Below are 18,996 nucleotides of genomic sequence, written 5' to 3'. Positions count from 1 at the left end.
TGAATTCCAGATACTCTGTGTCTCCCATCAGGAGGCAGGGGCGATGGTACAGCACTTTCTCCATGGGTAGTAGCAGGCCTGGGATTCAACAAACCAGGTGCCAGGCCGCCAATGCCCCTAGCCCTGAGCTCCCAGGGCTGGCCTCTCCCTTTCTATTCCAACCAGTGCTAGCTTTCCTGGGACAGCCAAGAGTTCAACTGGGAACTGCTTTCCACTCCTTGCAGGATTTTCCCTGCGAATGTTCCTGAAACTGTCACTTTCTTAGGGCACAGAGCACCTTGACGTGGGACAGAGTCGCTTACCTAAGACCCTGATGCCCACAACTCAGTAGGGGCCACAGATGCCCCTGAGAGAGGGAGATGCCCCTAAGAGAGGGAGATGCCCCAGAAGAGCCCCACCCAGTGGTCCTACATTGGAGCCTGAAACTTCTGACTGGAAAGACCAGACCGTCAGCCTACTACCGTCTGCTAGAGCCACCCTCTGGGAGGCTGAGGCAGGTGGATTGTTTGAGCTCAGGAGTTCAAAACCAGCCTGAGCAAGAGCGACACCCCGTCTCTACTAAAAAAGTAGAAAGAAATTATATATATATAATATATATAATAAATAAATTATATATATAAATAAATTATATATATATAATATATATATATATATTAGCCAAATATATATATAATTAGCCAGGCATGGTGGCACACGCCTATAGTCCCAGCTACTCGGGAGGCTGAGGCAGTAGGATTGCTTGAGCCCAGGAGTTTGAGGTTGCTTTGAGCTAGGCTGATGCCATGGCACTCTAGCCCTGGCAGCAGAGTGAGACTCTGTCTCAAAAGAAAAAATATAGAAAATTCATGGGGATTTTGTTAGACACCACCCTGGGCTCTGCCTTCTCCCTTCTCTCTTGGTCAGAGTTCACTGTGCTCATTCTGCTAATGTGGAGGCTCTTACTGAATCACTATATACTCATGTCTATAGTGATTTACAAACTATTATTCTAATTCATGCCTTGGACCAGAGGATGATATTTTTGGGTTTTCACTGTCAAAAGGATCTATTGCAGTTTTCCAGTATATGATGGCATATTAAAGAGTATGTTTTGGAGATGCTGATATGCCATTATTTAAAGTCATCTTTTTCTTATTTAGTTTTTATTTCTAGGGAAGTTTATATAAGGAAAATGCATACGTATGGGAAATAAATAATTGTTTAGGTTTAGGGTAATTAGTTATGCAGAAATAAAAAACTAATCCATATGTTCAGTGTATGTTTAACCTATTCCAAATTGCCAAACAGATCACAGTGGCCACATGTCCTGTTATTCACATACCAGCACAGTGTGAGAGATCCGGTTGTTCCATATTCTTGCCAGCACTTGGTATTGCCAGTGTTTTTATTCTAGCCATTCTAGCAAGGATGTGAAGGTATCTCATCACAGCTTTCATTTCCGTTACCCTCATGGCTAATGGTGACCCTCTTTTCAAGTGCCCATTGCCATATATATATTGAAGTGCCTGTTTGCATCTTTTTCCATTTTCTACTTGAAGGGTTTGTTTCCTTAGTGTTGAGTTTAGAGAGTTATTTATATAATATGGATGTAAGCCTTTTGCCAGATGTCTGATTTGCTAATATGTTATCCCTATCTATGGCTTGTCTTTTTGTCATCTTAACAGGATTTTTGTAAAATAAAAGTTTTAGGTGTTTTTTTTTTTTTTTTTTTGAGACAGAGTCTCGCTTTGTTGCCCAGGCTAGAGTGAGTGCTGTGGCGTCAGCCTAGCTTACAGCAACCTCAGACTCCTGGGCTCAAGCAATCCTTCTGCCTCAGCCTCCCGAGTAGCTGGGACTATAGGCATGCGCCACCATGCCCGGCTAATTTTTTTTCTATATATATTAGTTGGCCAATTAATTTCTTCCTATTTATAGTAGAGATGGGGTCTTGCTCTTGCTCAGACTGGTTTCGAGCTCCTGATCTCAAGCAATCCACCCGCCTCAGCCTCCCAGAGTGCTAGGATTACAGGAGTGAGCCACCACGCCCAGCCAAAAGTTTTTAGTTTAGTTTTTTTTTTTTTTTTTAAGATAATGGTCTTTATTGGAAAATAAAATAAAATAAAACTAGCATTTACAACTTGGAATGGACATAAATTGTAATTTCTTGAACAGCAATGATGATGGTTGTGCTGAAGTCGATAGCCACAGCCTACTGCCGACTCCAAGTCATGGTTCAGAAGGTTTAAAAACAGAGAGTCCAAAGACGCTCTTATTAAGGTTTCTTATTAAAAATTTGTGTGAACAGTGACAGCCTAACACCCATTGTACTCCAGTACCATGCAGACAACGCTAAACCAACATACTCAGGCATGCCACCAGGGTGTGTCACCATCACCACGGGTCAGAGCACATGGAAGTACAAGAGGACCATCCTACCAGTGGGGCTACGTCTCAACAGTTTATCCTTCACTCATTTTTCTGCACATCATCCTGAGGTAAACCAATTTTAAATGTGTCTGTTTTCAGTAAACCAGCTGGGACAATTTATACTAAACAAATTGAACTAGAACCCATTTGAATAGGTTTTGAATTTGTTTTTTCATTTTTCATTTTTAATACAAATGCCTGACTGTGCTCAATCATCAAGCTGCATGCATGGAAAACTGGCCAGCCCCAAACAGTGTGTTAATCATTAGCAAATGGAACTTTAAGGAGTCCTTATCATTAAGGTAGTATAAGTATTTATATTGTAAAACTGATGTGTAGCTTGATCTTTAGGGGACAGGACCACCAACCAATACATGCAGATTTTGTGTGTGTAAACAGAAGGTACTTTTGACATTCAGTTTTGCTATGTAGAAACAGAATGAATAAATGAACTTTTTACTTTTTTTGCAAGAGGTAAGTAAAAGATTCAATTTGATTCTTCTAGAGGGGGGGGAAAGGAGTTGAAAGTAGGTCTTCATTTTGCAGTCATCATCTGTACGAATCCTTCATAGTTGACTTGTCCGTCTCCATCAATATCTGCTTCTCTGATCATTTCATCTACTTCTTCATCTGTTAGTTTTTCTCCTAAGTTTGTCATGATGTGATGTAGTTCTGCTGCGCTGATGCAACCGTTGCCGTCCTTGTCAAAGACTCACGGATTTCTTCTTCGCTATCTGTATCTTTCATTTTTCTAGCCATCATAGTAAAAAATTCTGGGAAGTCAATGGTGCCGTTACCATCAGCATCCACTTCGTTGATCAGATCCTGCAATTGGGCTTCTGTTGGGTTCTGACCCAGTGACCTCATGACAGTTCCAAGTTCCTTTGTTGTGATGGTGCCGTCACCATCTTTGTCCAATAGGGAGAAAGCTTCCTTGAATTCAGCAATCTGTTCTTCAGTCAGCTGATCAGCCACCGTGCGAGCGAAGGGAGGAAGAGCACAGGGAGCAAGGGCGGCCGCACCGGCTCAGGGGCTGTGACGGCCGGGCTGCCTCCCGGGTTGCTGCCGCTAACGCCCGCTGTGCGCTGTGCAGCCACGGACTGCGCCGCCCGCTGCGAGTAACCGCTCCGCATCCGGGAGACTCCCAGCACCACTCCAAAAGTTTTAGTTTTAATGATGTCTAATTTATCAATTTTCTGTTGGAATCTTGCTTTTGTTGTCATGTTAGGAATTCTTTGCTTAATCCCCAGCCTTGAGGATTTCTCCCTATATGTCCTTCTAAGAGGTTTATTCTTTTATGTTTTGCATATAGACGTATAATCAACGTGAGTTCATTTTTGTGCAAGGTGTGGAGGTTCAGGTTGAGAATTTTTTCTTTTGCTTTGTGGTGGGACTGTGGACAACCAGTTGTTCCAACAGTCAATGCTAAAAAGACAGTCCTTATTCTATTGAATTCCTGTTACACGTGTCTCAGAAATCAATTTGCCATACCTATGTGGTCTTTTTCTCTGGATCCTCTATTCTATTCCATTCCTCCTCCTCCTCCTTCTTTTCCATTCCATTCCTCCTCCTCCTTCTTTTCCATTCCATTCCTCCTCCTCATCCTTCTTTTCCATTCCATTCCTCCTCCCCCTCCTCCTCCTCCTTCTCCTTCTTTTCCATTCCATTCCTCCTCCTCTTCCCCCTCCTCTTCCTCCCCCTCCTCATCCTCATCCTCCTCCTCCTCTTCCTCCTCTCACTTTATTGTCCTGGCTAGAGTAAATGTTGTGGCATCAGCCTAGCTCACAGCAACCTCAAACTCGTGGGCTCAAGCAATCCTCCTGCTTCAGCCTCCTGAGTAGCTGGGACTACAGGTGTGAGCCATTACCCCCCGCTAATTTTTTGTTTCTATTTTTAGTTGACTGGGTAATTTTTTTCTATTTTTTAGTAGAGATGGGATCTTGCTCTTGCTGACGCTGGTCTTGAACTCCTGACCTCAAGCTATCCTCATGTCTCAGCCTCCCAGAATGCTAGCCATTCTATTCTTCTATGTTGTCTATCTCTTCATCAGTACCACACTGCCTAGATTCTTGTACCTATAATGTCTTTAAATTAAGTAGTGTGATCCCTCCAACTTTATTCTTTTTCAAAATTTTAGCAGAAACAAAAAGTCAAATACTGCAAAGTCTCACTTATAAATGAGACCTAAAAATTCGATGCTCGTGAACATACAGATTGGAATATTAGACATTGGAAACTCCAAAAAGTGAGAGTGTAGGAGGGGGTTGAGGAATGAAAAACTACCTATTGAGTGCAATGTACACCATTTGGGTGATGAGTACACTAAAAATCCAGACTTCACAACTATGTAGTATATCCATATAGCAAAACTACACTTGTACTCCTTACATTTAAAAAAATGAACGAAAAAACCAAAAAATTATTTTAGCAATTCTAGTTCCTTTCCCTTTCCTTAAAACTGATTTAATCAGCATGTTTATATCAACAATAACAACAACAAATCTTCCTAGGATTTTCATAGGAATTGTGTTAAATCTATAGATAGAGACAGAAAGATTTGACATATATATTATGTTGAACCTTCAAGTCCATGAATACACTATGTCTCTCAATCAATTCAGCATTTCCTTAATTTGTCAAAAACTGAGGATTTTGTAGTTTTGGCATACAAATCTTGTACATGTTTTGTTTGAAACATATCTAAGTATTTTGGAGGTATTGTGTTTTTAGTTTCAGATTACTGTTATTTATTACCAACATATAAAAACAGATTGAATTTCATGTGTTGACCTTGTATCTTGTGACCTTGTTAAATACACTCATAAGTTCTGGAAGTTTTCTTCTAGACTTGGGATTTTCTACACATAGTCGTGTTCTGCAAGTATGGAGTTTTACATTTTCATTTCCAATTGATATTCTCTTTAGCTCCTTTTCTTGCCTTATTGTACTGACAAACATTACCAGAACTATGTTGAGTAGAAATGATGAGTATGAACATTTTGCCCTGTTCCTGATTTCATGGGAAAAACATTGATTCTGTCTCTATTACAAATGATATTAATGTTAGGTTATTGTACATGTTCTTTGTGGGGTTGAAAAATTCCCTTCTATTACCATTTTACTGATAGTTGAATTTTTTTTTTTACATGAATGGGTGTTAAATTTTGTTAAATACATTTTGTGCATCATTTGATAGGATCATGTGGTGTCTCTCATTTAGGTTATTAATAGAGTGAATTACATTGATTATTTTTTGAGTACTAAACTAGTCTCGCATTAATCACAAATCTTACTTAGGTGTGGTGTATTATTCTTTAATATATATTTCTGAGTTCTATTTGCTAGTATTTTGATGAGAATTTCTTCATCTATGTTTAGTTGGGATATTGTTCAGTAGTTTTTTGGGGGGGAAATACTGACTACATAAAATTAATTGGGAAGTGTCCAGCTCTCTTTTATTTCCTAGAAGAACTTGTGTAGAATTCATCTTATTTCTTCTTTAAATGTTTGGTATTCATAAAATTAACCAGTGAAATTTTAAGAGCCTATATATTTGTTGTTTTGGGATATTTTTGACCATGAATTCAATTTCTTTAATAGTTACAGGAATATATAAATTATTTCATTTTGGGAAAGTTGAGGAAATTGTGGATTTTGTTTTTTTTATTTTAGTGTACTATGGGGGTACAAGTGTTAAGGTTACTTATACTGCCCATGCCCCCAAATTGTGGATTTTGAAGGATTGATTCATTTTACCAAAGTTGTTGAACCTATTAATATTAGTGTAGAACTGTCCTTATACCACTTTTCAAAGTTTTCATTGTTGGAGGGTTTATCAACATAAAGACACTCCTAGCTATTGCCAGTTTTTTCTTCCAGACCCACTTACCACTGTTCCCCTGCTCTGTGTTTCAGGAAGTCAGCTATATGAACTGCAGTGGAGAGGTACATTGGCCCTCAGGCTTCTGATTGGGTTTAGGCACTGAAAGACACCACCTGTTTAAGGATATGGAGAAATAATGGAACATTTCCCCATCCTTTGTTGGTTTCCTTTAATGTCCCTACACGTGCCCATTGTAAATAGTTAGTCACTTTATCAAACTCTTCTCAATTACTCATTTAGAGAGTGCATCTGTTTTATGCAGCAACATTGAGGATATAGGTTCCACTTACAGGTATAAAATGACTCTAAAATATTTCATAAAGCAAAATATTTAATCCTAGGGCCTTTCAGAATTTGGACATAGAAAGAGAATACAGCAGAGCAAATTAAGATTGAATGTCTGCAGAAGCAAAAAGAAAATAAGGATAGTGAGATATCCTGGAATCAGAGGAAATATGTTCACTGTATAACATGCTGATGAGAGGTTGAGGATTGTGGGCATAGGAAAATAAAATCATGGCAAAGAAATCTTCATTGTACAGGATAAACACTGGAAGGTGAATGCTGGAGATCATAAATACAGTTGTTATGTAATAGTTTAAATTATTTTAAACTTAAAACAATTTAAAATTTACAAGAAAAATACAAAAATAAACCACAGAAATCCTATATACCTTTGTCCATATTCCCCGATTTTTAATAATATAACACATTTGGTTCCCCTGCTCTCTGTGAAGAATTTGAGAATCAATTGTGCAACTTATGGCCAGTGTACTTTAATATTTTAATGTGTATTTCCTAGGAAGAGGGATATTCTCTTGCATAAAATCAGTAGTTATCAAATTTAGGAAATGTAACCTTACTGTAACACATTTATGTTGTAAAGTCCATACTCCAATTTTGCCAATTCTGCTAATAATGCCTTTGAAGTATTGATACTCTTTCATTTTTTGTTCCAGTCTAGAATGTAAACAAGCATTATATTTAGTTATTATATACTTTTTTTTTTTTTTTGAGACAGAGTCTCTCTTTGTTGCCCAGGCTAGAGTGAGTGCCATGGCGTCAGCCTAGCTCACAGCAACCTCAAACTCCTGGGCTCAAGCAATCCTTCTGCCTCAGCCTCCCGAGTAGCTGGGACTACACGCATGAACCACCATGGCAGGCTAATTTTTTCTATATATATTAGTTGGCCAATTAATTTCTTTCTATTTATAGTAGATACTGGGTATTGCTCTTGCTCAGGCTGGTTTCAAACTCCTGACCTTGAGCAATCCGCCCGCCTCAGCCTCCCAGAGTGCTAGGATTACAGGAGTGAGCCACCGTGCCCAGCCATCATATACTTTTTATTTTCCTTTAATATGGAAGAGTTCCTCACTCTTTCATGACCTTAACATTTAAAAAAAAAATGCTTCAGTTCATTTAATAGTCCTCAATGTGTATTTTTAAAATATTTCCTCATGATTAGATCCAGCTTATGGATCACCTGCTGGAATGCTACCTAAGTCATGTTGTATAATTTCAAGGCATTGCTCTCGTTTTAAAGTATACTATTTCTATCTGCTCATTGAGCTGGTGGTTTTTAGTCAGCACATTCACAATGAGCACCCTGGGAAGCTGGTAGATTTCAGACTGCAAGATTTGTTTGGTGGAGTGGTATGTTTCTCAGTACCTGCACTGTTGGGGGCTGATTCTGGTGTTATGCCTTATACTAATCATTCACTATAGCCTGTGATACGTGTGCTGCCTGATGCAGCTGTAGTCAGCATTTTCTTCAGACACGGTTGCTGCCTCGTGATATGATAAAAGGCCTGAGTTTCTGCATATAAACAAATGTTGCCCAGCTGCCACATGGAGGGCCCTGTGATGGGAGTTTGGATGCCATAAAGATAAGAAGAACTCTCCCAAGGACTGGCCCCCAGTTGATGGTTGTTAGCCAATAACGGGTAAGACTCCTCATGGGAGGGGTGACCTAAGACAGGCACAATCGTGGGGGCCAGGGAGGAGCCACCGCCTGGGATTGAGACCAAGACGCACTTCAAATGGCTGCATTGTTTTATGTTGCTTATCTGGGCCTTGGCTTTTCAGCTATGTCCCGCACCTTAACTTTAGTAACCATTAGTGATCTGAGAGCATGAGACCACTGTTCCCTTGTGAAACAACTCTGGAATTGACGGTTATGGCTGCTATGTTCAGTTGCTCACATACAAGGAACTAACCTTGGGTCTGGGGGGTATAAAAATAAAGCAACTAGTGCATTGGACACTCGAGTCATTTCATGTCCTTGTGCGTCTGTGTCTTTATTTTATGTTCTGTGTTCATCCCCCATCCTGTAACGGGCCATGACACTGCACTGTTCTATGCGTGGTGCTCATGTCAGCACTCTAAGGTGCTTAGGGAAGGTATTTTGTCAGTCGTGGATACAACAGGTCCATGGCTGATTGTTTTCCAGAAGCAGTTTCTAGTAGAGCATAACTGGGGAGTTTTCAATCATAGAGCCACTGATTGCACAGAGCTAGACGTGTTTATGTGGCACTGCCTTCCTTTTCCCATAGCTGCATGTTTGTCTGTCCATTCCCCTGGGGACCCTCCAAGAGGCGGTTTCTTGCTGGCACCACCACTACACTTGGGTACACGTTCTTCAAGGGCAACACTGTACGTTGCACTGAGTCATCGGTTTCTCACTGGTCTTTACCCTGGGAGGACCAACCAGATAGTTTTCCAGTTGTGTCAACGCCTAATTGTGCCGTTCACAGTTTTCTGCTCTCTCCGTGCAATTGTTTTTTCCACGCCAGGATCGGTAGCTCCAGTTTCACAGTCCCAGTACCCAGCCTTCCCGTTAGCTCTTTGGCCAGCAACATTGAGCCAGCGGTTTTTCTGTCATCACATGTGTATTTACATCAAATCTATTGGTTCCAGAACCTCTGGTACCTTAGGGTGGATCGTTTCTCCAGAAAATCACCTTAATTGCACCATAACGGATGTTTGTCCTTAGCCCTGTCTCTAGTTGCCATCATTTGCAGGCTTCACCATTTCCCGGAGCCTATTTCTCTTGGTAACAGCATAGCTGGTAGTTTTCTGGGCAGCAGCACCACTGCTTACCCAGCCCTGACGAATTCTTTTTTTTTTTTTTTTTTTCATAAGCCCTGACGAATTCTAAGTTGCAGTTCCCTAGTTGTATGGAGCCTGGTGTTAACTGGTGGCAACACCTCTGGGAGGCTTGAGCCTGCTGCTTTTCAGAAGTCCGTTTTCTGTAAAGTTTGGTAGGCGCTTTCTCTCTCTCAGCACCAACAGGACCGGGGTGGATCTTTCTGGGTCTCCAGAACAGACTGTTGCTAGTGCCAACCGCATGTCTGTCCCAGGACCCAGCGGTTTTGTGGCCTGATTGATTTCTTTTTTTTTTTTTTTTTTTTTTTTGAGACAGAGTCTCGCTTTGTTGTCCAGGCTAGAGTGAGTGCCGTGGCGTCAGCCTAGCTCACAGCAACCTCAAACTCCTGGGCTTGAGTGATCCTTCTGCCTCAGCCTCCCGAGTAGCTGGGACTACAGGCATGCGCCACCATGCCCGGCTAATTTTTTTTTATATATATATCAGTTGGCCAATTAATTTCTTTCTATTTATAGTAGAGACGGGGTCTCGCTCTTGCTCAGGCTGGTTTTGAACTCCTGACCTTGAGCAATCCGCCCGCCTCCGCCTCCCAAGAGCTAGGATTACAGGCGTGAGCCATAGCGCCCGGCCTGATTGATTTCTTGGTCCTAGCAAGTTTCCATTTAGTGGTGGCTGAGATTTCTCTCTCTTGTCCATATATGTAAGGCAATAGCAGAAATGTGACTTCTCAGCCTATTAAGTCCAGACCTAAGACAAACACTGGTTTTGTCCCGATAGTGATTTTTTGGTTATAGGAAAATAGAGTTTAGCTATAGCAAGGTAGGACTTAACCGGTGACTCATTTGTCAGGAAATAGGGATTTTATGTAACCTCTGATTTCTGGTTAAAACAACTCCAGGTTTAGACATGCCAGCGGTTTGTCAGAGGAAGCCACTGTTTAGCTGGAACCAGTCCGGTTTTAACCAGTGCAGTCGATTCTCAGACAATCAGGATTTATGTAGGCTCTACTTTCTCTTGAGGACTGTGCCTCCTATATTCCTTTTAATACTTTTATTTTTGCCTTCTGCCCCATCAAGAAGAGTATTTCATGATTTTGGAATCACTCTGAAGAGTTTTGGCAAACGTATTTTAAAATTTATTTGGTTTTTCAATTTTACCTTTATCCTGTTCATCTTAGTTTTCAAATTATCGCTTTCTCTACTGGCTAATTTCCTGTTGTTCCTTACGACGGTATGGAGAGGTAGACATACTGCTCCTTTATCGCATAGCACATTCCTTAGCGTTTCACCACGTGTTTTTTTTAACTTACCTAACTTTCTTTTTCTGTTAAGGCATGCGTATATTTGATGAGTATAGCACATCATTGTGTTTTACATTCAGAAGTTGTCGGCGTGCCTGGTACACCTCAGCCTTTGGAGGCTTGAATTTGGCAGAGCTTGCCTTTGACTCCCACCCCTTCTTCTTCCGAATAGCAGAAGAAGCCAGAGGATATGTCTCAGAATAGGTCTACACCTATAAAATCTCTGGTTGAACTCTACCTGCTGTTTCTTTGGGGGAGGAAATGGCTGTTTGGCGTCATTCAGTCCGCGTGTAACCCGTGCGGTCCTTCTCAGGCAAAGAGCATTCAGGTTGCCTCCGCTTTCTCTTCAGGACAGCGCCACGTTAAGGGCACAATTGTAATTTCTTTACCATACCCGTTTCTTTTTCGGGGTGCTTTTGATTTCTAAGCCTAAGCCGGATTCAAGTTCTCCAAGCCTGCCATTGAATACCAACCCTTTTCCTTCCTCATAGGGGAACAACCTAGGCTACTGCTATCGGAATAGGTCCCCTCTTTAGGAAAACTCTACTTTAGCACTGCCTGCTGTTTCTTTTCCGGAGGAGGTCACTCTTTACTGCAACGAGTGAGGTTTCCACCCAGGAATTAGCTCCTCACACAAGCAAGGCTCACCTAGCCTCCACTTTCTCTTCAGAACAACCCCCTACACGTGTCCGGAGGTACAGTGGCGCCTCCGACGAGGAGGGCTTAGGTAGCCTCCTCCTTCAATTCAGAACTGGAAAACCTCAACCCCACCTCCCCAGCAATGAAGCAGAGGAGCGATTTCGAAACCTTAGCCCATTCCAATGTGCAGGTCCTGCCAGCGATTTCCCCCACTACCTTCCCTTCTCCTTCCTCACAGAGGAAGAGGCCAGACTTTACTGCCAAAGGATAAGGTTTCCCCATGTAGGGAAAACGGTGCTGGAGCACTTCCCGCGGTTTCTCTTCGGGAAGAAGTAACTTTTTTTTTTTTTTTTTTTTTTTTTTTTGAGACAGAGTCTCCCTTTGTTGCCCAGGCTAGAGTGAGTGCCATGGCGTCAGCCTCGCTCACAGCAACCTCAAACTCCTGGGCTCAAGTGATCCTCCTGCCTCAGCCTCCCGCGTAGCTGGGACTACAGGCATGCGCCACCATGCCCGGCTAATTTTTTGTATATACTTATAGTTGTAAAATTAATTTCTTTCTATATTTAGTAGAGACCGAGTCTCGCTCAGACTGGTTTTAAACTCCTGACCTCAGGCAATCCAACTTCCTCCGCATCTCAGAGTGCTAGGATTACAGGCATGACACCATGCTCCGCTTCCAGAAGTCAGTCTTCACCTCCAGCCAGCCAGGTTTCCACCGCAGCAGGGGCTCCTGAGACCAGAAGGTCTCACCGAGTCTCTGCTTTGTCTTCAGAATAGCGGCTCCCCCTCCCGCGGCTCTTTAGCCAGAGCGGCGATTTTTGATTTACGACGCAGAGCCGGTTTCAATGTACTCCTCCTTCTAGTGATTCCCCCCAGTGACCTGGGTTCTCCTTCCTCAGAGCGGAGCAGCCAGACCTTATTTCCAGCGGAACAGGCTCCTCCCCTCCCCTCCGCTCCCCTCTCCTCCCCTCCCCTCCGCAGTCTAGCAAATACCGTGCCTGAGCGCTGCCTGCGGTTGCTTTTCCGGAGGAGCTCTCTGTCTAGCTGCAGCCAGTCCGGTTTGCAGCCGCGCACAGGCTCCTCAGACAAGCACGACTCGCGCGGCCTCCGCTTTCTCTTCAGAACAACACCCCCCCCCCCCGCTCCAGCAGAGGGGCGATTTCTGAAATTTAACCGGTGTTAATGTCCAGGTCCTCACACTGACTTCCCCCGCTACCCTCCGGTCTCCTCCCGCACACGGGAAGAGCCCAGACCTGATTTCCAGAGGATTAGCTTCCTCCCCACGGAGGACCAACCCTGCTTCAGCCCTGCCAGCGGTTTCCCTTCGCGAGGAAGCAACTGTTCAGCTGCACCAGTCCGGTTTCCACCCGTGCGGCGGCTCCTGAGACAAACACGACGCACGCAGCCTCCGCTTTCTCTTCCCAACAGCTCCCCACCCCCGCGATGAAGCAGAGCAGCGATTGCCGAACGGTGGCCCTTTCCAACGTCCAGGTTCCGCCAGCGATTTCCCCCACTCCCCTCCCTTCTTCTTCCTCACAGGGGAATAGCCCAGACGCTGTTTCTAGGGGTTTAGGCTCCCCCGGTGTAGGAAAAACGCTGCTTGAGCGGCTGCCTTCGGTTTCTCTTCAGGAGGAGGCATCTTACGCTGCACCAGTCCGATTTCCACCGGCGCAGCGGCTCCTCAGAGAAGCACGACTCGCGCAGCCTCGGCTTTGGCTTCAGAGCAGCGCCCCCTTGAGGCAGACACGCGGCACCGTAGCCGCTTTCCGTGCCGCGGTGCCTGCGGTTGTTTACCCGTAGCCGCCGCTTGTCATGCCCAGGCTCCCCGGATTCATTTCCTGCCCTTCTTCTTTGGCACAGGGGAGGGGCCCACACGTTGTTTGTCAGCGCAGGAGTTCCCCACCCAGGGAAAAACGCCGGTGGGGACCGGGCTGCGGTCGCTTTTTCGGAGGGAGTCACTGTTTAGCTGGAGCCAGCCGGTTTTGCACTCGGGCAAGTGGCTTGTCACAATAGCAGGACTCGCGTCGCCTCCGGTTTCTCTTCAGAACAGCGCCCCTTTTAAGCAGACCTGCGAATCCTTAAACGCAGCCCCTCGCATTTTCCCGGTGCCTATCGTCTCTTAGTGGTCGCCTCTTTCCATTTCCCGGCGCCTTTGCACGGTTTCCTCCCCTTCTTCCGCATAGCCACTATGCCCCAGAGCCCGGGCGTTCTTTCTCAGCGGAATAGGTCCCCACCCTGGGAAAACGTCGGTTGGGCCCTGCCTCGGTTTCTGTGTGGGAGGAAGTCTCTCATTAGCCGGAGCCAGTGCGGTTTTCTAGCAGTGCAGTCGCCTAACAGCCAAACAGGATTCAGGTCGCCTCCGGTTTCTCGTGGGAGCAGCGTCCCCTCTGAGCAGACCTGCGATTTCTGGTCCTCGGCCCTTTTCATTTCCGCAGTGCCTGCGGTGCCTGCGGTTGCAACCCTTGCTGCCTGGCGCGGTGGGGAGCGGGCTCCAATAACGTTTTTCAGTTGTCTGTTACTTGGCGGGACTCGGTTAGCATTGAGCTGGGCGAGGTCGGGCTAATCTCCGCCCACTAGCCCTGGAGAGCATAAATACCGGAGCCGGTGCCACTGCAGGCAGCTTTGCCTCCTGGATCTGCCAGCGCCAACTCCTGTGTGGCCCTGACCTGAGAGGACTGCCTGATGGAGCGACGTTCCGTGGGCCGCGCGAGGGAAGTTGCGGCTTCCCCAGCGGTGGCGCCAGAGCCGCAGCCTGCGCCTACCCTGAAGTGGGAAGATCGTGGACCGGGGCCTCTCCCTTGGTGTGCTGTTCTAGGAGAGCCCTCCTTGGACGGCTGGGATTCCGGTTCCACTTGGGGGCTGCGCTGGTTGCACCCGCAGGATGGACTTTCTCCCAGAGTCCAGAGCACGTGGGGCCCAGGTGTAGGGCAGCCCACCGAGTTCCTGAGGTCCGGCAAGCCAGACGCGACTGGAGGAGAGGTGGACCTGGCGGAGGAACCGGACGTACTCACGCTGCAGCAGCCGCTTCTCTGGGCTGCTCGGTCCCCCCGCGGTGACACACATCAGGACCCCGACGCCTCTGATAGCGACACCTCTGATGGCGAGACCCCGGAGACTTCTGATGCTGAGACTTCTGCTGGGGAGACCACCGAGACCTCCTCCGATGGGGAGACCTTTGATGGCCAGTCCTCTGATGGGGAGTCCACCGAGTCCTCTGACGGGGACACCTCCGATGACCCGCATCTCTGCGACTGGGAGTGCTGTCAACCTTCTGACCCCAGAGCTTGGGCCCGCCTGGAGTGCCTTCGTCGCGTCGGTCGTGCCCTGTTCTTCCCGCCCTGGCGGTGTTGCTTGTGCATCTTTGGGGATGAGCAGTGTTAGAGAGCAGCAGGAGCCTTTCTGGGTCCTCCTCCCTGAAAAGAATCTCCCTTACAATTAGTTAGTCTCAGACTAGAAAATAAAAATCATTGGAGATGTGTCTTCAGTGCTCCTGGTCGGTTTCTTAGTGTGTTTTTCCTGACGTTTCGCCGTTCCCGTTCCTTTTCAGGTTGCTTATGACCTGCACTTGCCTTACATATTTTAAGCAATTTACATTCACTTCATTGTATGCTCCTTTTAATACTTTTACTTTTGTCTTCTGCCCCGAGGAGAAGGGTATTTAATGATTTTGGACTCACCTTGAAGCGTTTTGGCAAACGTACTTTAAAATTTATTTGGGTATTCAATTGTACCTACATCCTGCTTATCTTAGTTTTCAAATTATCCCTTTCCCTACCGGCTAATTTCCTGTTCTTCCTGACGGTTTGGAGAGGTAGACACACTGCTCCTTCATCTTGTAGCACATTCCTTGGCGTTTCACCACGTGTTTATTTTAATTTACCTAACTTTCTTTTTCTGTTAAGGCATGCCTATATGTGATGAGCATAGCACATCCCTGTGTTTGACATTCAGAAGCTGTGGGCGAACCTGTGATGCTTCAGCCTTCGCAGGCTTCAATATGAGGGCGTGCGCGTTTGACTCGCACCCCTTCTCCTTCTGGGTAGAGGAAAGGGGGATGATATTTCTCAGAATAGGTCGCCCCCCCCCCCCCCAGGAGAATCGTTATTGGTTACTAGTGGAGGCCAGCCTGCTGTTTCTTTCCGGGAGGAAGTGGCTGTCTGGCGTCATTCAGTCTGCTTGTAAACCCTGGGGTCCTTCTCAGGCAAAGAGCATTCCCGTAGCCTCCGCTTTCTCTTCCGAACCGGCGACAATCACCCGCCCTCCGCGGCAATGAAGCAGAGGAGCGATTTCGGAACCCCAGTCCGTTTCAATATGGAGGTCCTGCCAGCGATTTCCCCCACTACCTCCCCTTCTCCTTCCTCACAGAGGAAGAGCCCACACATTACTGCGAAAGGATCACGTTCCCCCATGTAGGGAAAACGGTGCTGGAGCACTGCCCGCGGTTTCTCTTCGGGAGGAAGTAAGTCTTCACGTCCAGCCAGCCAGGTTTCCACCGCAGCAGGGGCCCCTGTCACCAGCAGGTCTCCCCGAGTCTCCGCTTTGCCTTCGGAAGAGCGCCCCCCACCCCCGCCCCCGGTCCCGCGGCTCCTTAGGCAGAGCGGCGATTTTTCATTTTGGAACCACAGCCCGTTTCAATGTCTAGGTCCTTCTAGTGATTCCCCCCAGTGGCCTGGGTTCTCCTTCCTCAGAGGGGAGCAGCCAAGAGGGGTTATTTCCAGCGGAACAGGCTCCTCCCCTCCCCTCCGCTGCCCTCTCCTCCCCTCCCCTCCGCAGTCTAGCAAATACCGTGCCTGAGCGCTGCCTGCGGTTGCTTTTCCGGAGGAGCTCTCTGTCTAGCTGCAGCCAGTCCGGTTTGCAGCCGCGCACAGGCTCCTCAGACAAGCACGACTCGCGCGGCCTCCGCTTTCTCTTCAGAACAGGCCCCCCCGCCCCCGCGCTCCAGCAGAGGGGCGATTTCTGAAATTTAACCGGTGTTAATGTCCAGGTCCTCACACTGACTTCCCCCGCTACCCTCCGGTCTCCTCCCGCACACGGGAAGAGCCCAGACCTGATTTCCAGAGGATTAGCTTTCTCCCCACGGAGGACCAACCCTGCTTCAGCCCTGCCAGCGGTTTCCCTTCGCGAGGAAGCAACTGTTCAGCTGCACCAGTCCGGTTTCCACCCGTGCGGCGGCTCCTGAGACAAACACGACGCACGCAGCCTCCGCTTTCTCTTCCCAACAGCTCCCCACCCCCGCGATGAAGCAGAGCAGCGATTGCCGAACGGTGGCCCTTTCCAACGTCCAGGTTCCGCCAGCGATTTCCCCCACTCCCCTCCCTTCTTCTCCCTCACAGGGGAATAGCCCAGACGCTGTTTCTAGGGGTTTAGGCTCCCCCGGTGTAGGAAAAACGCTGCTTGAGCGGCTGCCTTCGGTTTCTCTTCAGGAGGAGGCATCTTACGCTGCACCAGTCCGATTTCCACCGGCGCAGCGGCTCCTCAGAGAAGCACGACTCGCGCAGCCTCGGCTTTGGCTTCAGAGCAGCGCCCCCTTGAGGCAGACACGCGGCACCGTAGCCGCTTTCCGTGCCGCGGTGCCTGCGGTTGTTTACCCGTAGCCGCCGCTTGTCATGCCCAGGCTCCCCGGATTCATTTCCTGCCCTTCTTCTTTGGCACAGGGGAGGGGCCCACACGTTGTTTGTCAGCGCAGGAGTTCCCCACCCAGGGAAAAACGCCGGTGGGGACCGGGCTGCGGTCGCTTTTTCGGAGGGAGTCACTGTTTAGCTGGAGCCAGCCGGTTTTGCACTCGGGCAAGTGGCTTGTCACAATAGCAGGACTCGCGTCGCCTCCGGTTTCTCTTCAGAACAGCGCCCCTTTTAAGCAGACCTGCGAATCCTTAAACGCAGCCCCTCGCATTTTCCCGGTGCCTATCGTCTCTTAGTGGTCGCCTCTTTCCATTTCCCGGCGCCTTTGCACGGTTTCCTCCCCTTCTTCCGCATAGCCACTATGCCCCAGAGCCCGGGCGTTCTTTCTCAGCGGAATAGGTCCCCACCCTGGGAAAACGTCGGTTGGGCCCTGCCTCGGTTTCTGTGTGGGAGGAAGTCTCTCATTAGCCGGAGCCAGTGCGGTTTTCTAGCAGTGCAGTCGCCTAACAGCCAAACAGGATTCAGGTCGCCTCCGGTTTCTCGTGGGAGCAGCGTCCCCTCTGAGCAGACCTGCGATTTCTGGTCCTCGGCCCTTTTCATTTCCGCAGTGCCTGCGGTGCCTGCGGTTGCAACCCTTGCTGCCTGGCGCGGTGGGGAGCGGGCTCCAATAACGTTTTTCAGTTGTCTGTTACTTGGCGGGACTCGGTTAGCATTGAGCTGGGCGAGGTCGGGCTAATCTCCGCCCACTAGCCCTGGAGAGCATAAATACCGGAGCCGGTGCCACTGCAGGCAGCTTTGCCTCCTGGATCTGCCAGCGCCAACTCCTGTGTGGCCCTGACCTGAGAGGACTGCCTGATGGAGCGACGTTCCGTGGGCCGCGCGAGGGAAGTTGCGGCTTCCCCAGCGGTGGCGCCAGAGCCGCAGCCTGCGCCTACCCTGAAGTGGGAAGATCGTGGACCGGGGCCTCTCCCTTGGTGTGCTGTTCTAGGAGAGCCCTCCTTGGACGGCTGGGATTCCGGTTCCACTTGGGGGCTGCGCTGGTTGCACCCGCAGGATGGACTTTCTCCCAGAGTCCAGAGCACGTGGGGCCCAGGTGTAGGGCAGCCCACCGAGTTCCTGAGGTCCGGCAAGCCAGACGCGACTGGAGGAGAGGTGGACCTGGCGGAGGAACCGGACGTACTCACGCTGCAGCAGCCGCTTCTCTGGGCTGCTCGGTCCCCCCGCGGTGACACACATCAGGACCCCGACGCCTCTGATAGCGACACCTCTGATGGCGAGACCCCGGAGACTTCTGATGCTGAGACTTCTGCTGGGGAGACCACCGAGACCTCCTCCGATGGGGAGACCTTTGATGGCCAGTCCTCTGATGGGGAGTCCACCGAGTCCTCTGACGGGGACACCTCCGATGACCCGCATCTCTGCGACTGGGAGTGCTGTCAACCTTCTGACCCCAGAGCTTGGGCCCGCCTGGAGTGCCTTCGTCGCGTCGGTCGTGCCCTGTTCTTCCCGCCCTGGCGGTGTTGCTTGTGCATCTTTGGGGATGAGCAGTGTTAGAGAGCAGCAGGAGCCTTTCTGGGTCCTCCTCCCTGAAAAGAATCTCCCTTACAATTAGTTAGTCTCAGACTAGAAAATAAAAATCATTGGAGATGTGTCTTCAGTGCTCCTGGTCGGTTTCTTAGTGTGTTTTTCCTGACGTTTCGCCGTTCCCGTTCCTTTTCAGGTTGCTTATGACCTGCACTTGCCTTACATATTTTAAGCAATTTACATTCACTTCATTGTATGCTCCTTTTAATACTTTTACTTTTGTCTTCTGCCCCGAGGAGAAGGGTATTTAATGATTTTGGACTCACCCTGAAGCGTTTTGGCAAACGTACTTTAAAATTTATTTGGGTATTCAATTGTACCTACATCCTGCTTATCTTAGTTTTCAAATTATCCCTTTCCCTACCGGCTAATTTCCTGTTCTTCCTGACGGTTTGGAGAGGTAGACACACTGCTCCTTCATCTTGTAGCACATTCCTTGGCGTTTCACCACGTGTTTATT

General features: G+C 47.8%; 1 pseudogene; it reads right to left on the bottom strand.

Annotated features, from left to right (window-relative positions):
- Nucleotides 1-2,259: 2,259 nt before the first annotated feature.
- LOC142873787 (uncharacterized) lies at nt 2,260-3,465 on the bottom strand (annotated as a pseudogene).
- Nucleotides 3,466-18,996: the final 15,531 nt, after the last annotated feature.

The sequence above is a fragment of the Microcebus murinus genome, chromosome 11, assembly GCF_040939455.1.
Source record: "Microcebus murinus isolate Inina chromosome 11, M.murinus_Inina_mat1.0, whole genome shotgun sequence".
Taxonomy (NCBI): domain Eukaryota; kingdom Metazoa; phylum Chordata; class Mammalia; order Primates; family Cheirogaleidae; genus Microcebus; species Microcebus murinus.
This window is presented reverse-complemented; position numbering and strand designations above follow the sequence as displayed.